The 5090-nt window shown below is 46.0% G+C and overlaps 1 pseudogene; it reads right to left on the bottom strand.

Moving 5' to 3' along the window:
* Nucleotides 1-1826: 1826 nt before the first annotated feature.
* The window catches only part of LOC112071836 (cyclic nucleotide-gated channel cone photoreceptor subunit alpha-like), a 30662-nt pseudogene continuing 27398 nt past the window's right edge, over nucleotides 1827-5090 (bottom strand).

Genomic DNA, 5090 nt, shown 5'->3' with positions numbered 1-5090 from the left:
TGGTAGACTATTGGTGGGCTATTGGTGGGCTATTGGTGGGCTATTGGTGGGCTATTGGTAGACTATTGGTAGACTATTGGTGGGCTATTGGTGGGCTATTGGTGGACTATTGGTAGACTATTGGTAGACTACTGGTAGACTATTGGTGGGCTATTGGTGGGCTATTGGTGGGCTATTGTTTGACTATATGAGCCAAAGCTAGAGGATGTTATACAATCAAATATAACATAAGTGATGAACTACAGGAACATGTGCCGGTCACTATAAAGACAACATAGAAACACACACAATAACATTTTGTTTTTATTATTAATTTAATATTTTGGTTGGAATTGAACACTTGCTAATACATACCATTGCACATTTCATATTTATAAATGTAGATCACGGCAGATCAAATACACACTTTTGATGACAGTCTGGTCTTGTGATTTGTGCATATTTGAGGTACACTAATGTTTTGGTCAAGTTTACAGAACTTAAATTGTAAAGCTGAAGATATCAAATGATACCTCCGTTGTAAAATACACCGTTATGGACTGTAGTCGCCATAGAAATAGAATCAAATAGAACATGTTTCATACATGCCACATTCATACACATACTAATGCATTGACAGATGATCAATAATACTAAATTATATTATTCTCTGTGAAGCACTTCATTCAACTAGACTCATAACATTTGAAAAATAAAGAATACATTTCCAAAACCACTAAAGGCTATATTATGACAATTGTCCTGTACAAAGAGTTTGTCTCTTTACCAGGGTTGGGGTCGATTCCATTTAAATTCCAGTCAATTCAGAAAGTAAACCAAATTACAATTCAAAAAATGGTACTCATTGTAAAGCATTTTGAAGAGTATTGGAATATAAATGTCTGTGTACAATCTCTGAATGGACTGGAATTGAATCGACCCGGCTCTCTACTGCCCCAACGAGTGTCTCGAAACCAGTTCCATGCCATGATTCTGATTTTGGAGATGCACAAGTCCGTAACTTCTCAGTCACTGCATATGGGAAGGTGAATCCACTGCAGTCACTGCATATGGAAAGTTGAATCCACTGCAGTCACTGCATATGGAAAGGTGAATCCACTGCAGTCACTGCATATGGAAAGGTGAATCCACTGCAGTCACTGCCTAGGGAAAGGTGAATCCACTGCAGTCCACTGCATTGGATAAGTTTGATCGCACTGCAGTCACTGCAATAGGAAAAGGGTGAATCCACTGCAGTCCACCTGCATATGGAAAGTGTGAATCCACTGCAGTCACTGCATATGGAAAGGTTGTATCCACTGCAGTCACTGGCCAATCTGGAAAGTTGTATCACTGCAGTCACTGCATATGGAAGTTGTATGCCACTGCAGTCCTGCATATGGAAAGTTTGTATCACTGCAGTCACTGCATATGGAAGGTGAATCGCACTGCAGTCACTGATATGGAAAAGGTGAATCCACTGCAGTCACTGCATATGGAAAGTTGTATCCACTGCAGTCACTGCATATGGAAAGTTGTATCCACTGCAGTCACTGCATATGGAAAGGTGACTCCACTGCAGTCACTGCATATGAACATATTGACATTTGACACATATTTAGAGGTGCATTTTTACTCAATAAGAAGGTACGTAATACGTGGTTGTTGATAATGTACATATGACGTATAAATACGAACAGTCAAAAAGTATCAAACTATCTACCGTTTTATGTATTGTTTTTGAAAACCAAAAAAAACCATCTCTGTGTTATAACTGTAAGGGCTCCCACACAGAGCTAACGGAGGACTGCCTGGTTTTGTACAGCTTCACGCCCCCTGGTACGCCGGCACCTCTACCACGCCGACGCACCTTCCCTACTGAAACGTGTCGAGCTGGCTTCGTCCTTTGACTCTGCATTGCTCAGTGTGAAAGGTTCCTAACGTCTCTGGGTAAATACATTGTGTCGTGGGACTATTTGGTCTACTTGTCGGCCACCACCTCAGATATATCCTCGGGCCGGACCGACTTGACTGTTGACTCCATGTTGGTGATCCTCTGTTTGATCTTGCCCTGGCTGGATGTGAACTCAGCCATGATCTTGGCCAACTTGGACGTCATGATTTCCATATTACTCTCCAGCCTGAGGATCTTCTCCTCCATGTCCTTGGGGTCGGCACCTGCATTAGCGATTTCCTCATCGATCATGTTGTCCTTCATCAGCGTAGCCTTTCCCTTCTCTTCCAGGATCTTCTTGGCTTCGGGATACTCGGTGAGAGCCTCCATAAGGTCGTCTTTCGACAGGGCGAAGAGGTCAGAGTAACCCACGCTCCTGATGTTGGCCGTTCTCCTGTTGCCAGCCTTGGAACCCTTGATGCCTAGGATACTGATATCTCCGAAGTACGCTCCGTCGCTAAGCACACACCACTGTGTGACCCCGTCTTCCGCAACCACAGCTAGCTTCCCCTCCTTGATGATGTACATCTCTCTGCCGATGTCTCCCTTCTTACAGATGTAATCTCCTGGGGAGAACACCTGAGGCTGCAGCTTCATCACCAACTCAATAAGCAGCCCAGCCTCGCATTCCTGGAAGATTTTCACTTTCTTCAGGGTATCCAGATGGACGTCGATGGCGATCTCGGCCTTCAGCTTGTCCGGCAAGTTCTTCAGCACCTCCTTCTCATCGCAGGTCTTCTTCTCCGTCCAGAGGTAGTCGAACCACTTAATGACCCTGGCCTCCAGATCCTTGGAGACCTTACGGAACTGCATGTATTGCTTGATGGAGTCGATCTTAGCCTGGAAGTCCGCACGGTTTTTGTTCATGTTGGAGATCATGGCGCCAACATTACCGACAATGGTGGCGAAAATCAGCACGCCGATGAGGAAGTCGGCGACCACGAAGAGGTACTCAAAGTCCCTGACGGGGGGCGGGGTTTCTCCGATGGTGGTCAAGGTCAGAGTCGACCAATAGAGACAGTAGATGTACTTCCTGGAAAGGCGGCCGTGCTCAGGGTGACTGATGTTGGGGTACACCCAGGTGTCGGACCCGAACCCGATGGTCTTGGAGATGGCGAAGAAGATGCAGGCGTTCCAGTGGATGATGATCAGGATGTAAAGTACCAGGTTACTGATTCTGAAAACGTTGGGGAAGCTGGTTCTGGTTTCAGTGCGGTCGAAGAACTCAAAGAGACGGTTCATCTTTGCGAGCCGGTTCAGTCGGAGCTCGGGGTTGTTGATACCAACTTTCAGAAAAAGCAGGTCTGTGGGTATCATTGAAATGACGTCCCATTTGAACTGTTCCGTTTGTCTGTATTTGTCCAGAAGCTTTTGTTTGTCTTTCACAAGCAGCCCCTGTTCCAAATAACCTGTTAAGATAATGAAGAGAAAATGTAATTAGTGATAATCAAAAAGAAATCAAATAATCACAAACAAAATTCATTAATTCATTTTGACTGCATGGAAGTGTCTACTGCCTCTCTTGCTTGACAAATCACAAATGATCAAAGAAACCCCTACTTGCGTTGGTTCAAATCCACACCGGTCTTCACATCCCAGCCCAGCCGTCTTCACATCCCAGCCCCACCAGCCTTCACATCCCAGCCCCACTCGTCTTCACATCCCAGCCCCGCTCGTCTTCACATCCCAGCCCCACTCGTCTTCACATCCCAGCCCCGCTCGTCTTCACATCCCAGCCCCGCTGATATCTTCAAAGTGCTGTACAGAAACCCAGCCTAAAACCCAAAACAGCAAGCAATGCAGATGTAGAAGCACGGTGGCTAGGAAAAACTCCCTAGAAAGGCAAAACCTAGGAAGAAACCTAGAGAGGAACCAGGCTATGAGGGTGGCCAGTCCCTCTTCTGTAGAAGCACGGTGGCTAGGAAAAACTCCCTAGAAAGGCCAAAACCTAGGAAGAACCTAGAGAGACACGAGGCTATGAAGGGGGTGCCAGTCCTCTTCTGTAAGAAGCACGGTGGCTAGGAAAAAACTCCCTAGAAAGGCAAAAACCTAGGAAAGAAACCTAGAGAGGAACCAGGCTCTGAGGGTGGCAGTCCTCTCTGTAGAAGTGCGGTGGCTAGGAAAAACTCCCTAGAAAGGCAAAACCTAGGAAGAAACTCTAGAGAGGAACCAGGCTCTGAGGGTGGCCAGTCCTCTTCTGTAGAAGCAGCGGTGGCTAGGAAAAACTCCCTAGAAAGGCCAAAACCTAGAAGAAACCTAGAGAGGACCAGGCTATGAGGGGGCCAGTCCTCTTCTGTAGAAGCACGGTGGCTAGGAAAAACTTCTAGAAAGGCAAAACCTAGGAAGAAACCTAGAGAGGAACCAGGCTCTGAGGGGTGGCCAGTCCTCTTCTGTAGAAGCACGGTGGCTAGGAAAAACTCCCTAGAAAGGCCAAAACCTAGGAAGAACCTAGAGAGGAACCAGGCTCTGAGGGGTGGCTTCAATCACAAAGGGGTTATTATTTTTATGTTCGTGTAGCATGCTGCCAGGCGTGCCTTATCCTTCACGTCTTTGGGGCAGACGACCCATCAGACTACAGTCATACTTACGGTGGCTCCTCCTTCTTCTTCTCCTCCTTCTTAGGCTCTTCCTTCTTAGGCTCCTCCTTCTTAGGCTCTTCTTCTTAGGCTCCTCCTCTTTCTCCTTCTCCTCCTCTTTCTTCTCATCTTCTTGCGCTTCCTGTTTTTTCCTCTTTCTTTATTTCGTCCTTGTCATCTTTTTTGCTATGGATGATGGATGTTTATTCTTCATGTTGTTGTTAAGGACTAAGGTGATCTATAGGTGACTTTCTAGGGTCTTTTTGGCATACTATTGACAGACTATTGACAGACTATTGCAGACTATTGACAGACTATTGCAGACTATTGGCAGACTATTGCAGACTATTGCAGAACTATTGGCAGACTATTGCAGACTATTGGCAGACTATTGGAGAGACTATTGCAGACTATTAGAAGACTATAGACAGACTGTAGGTAGACTATCATCTACAATATGAGCCAAAGGTCGAGGAAAGGTCGTTACTTGCCTCGGGGCATTGATACTCTACAGCAGGGTTCCCCAATAGTCGGCCCGCAGGCCAAATCTGATTTTATTTGCCCCCCCCCCCCCCACAAGT

This window comes from Salvelinus sp. IW2-2015, unplaced genomic scaffold (assembly GCF_002910315.2).
Source record: "Salvelinus sp. IW2-2015 unplaced genomic scaffold, ASM291031v2 Un_scaffold1738, whole genome shotgun sequence".
NCBI classification, from domain to species: Eukaryota; Metazoa; Chordata; class Actinopteri; order Salmoniformes; family Salmonidae; genus Salvelinus; species Salvelinus sp. IW2-2015.
Note: the sequence above shows the minus strand (reverse complement) of the source record. Positions and strands in the feature narration are given on the sequence as shown.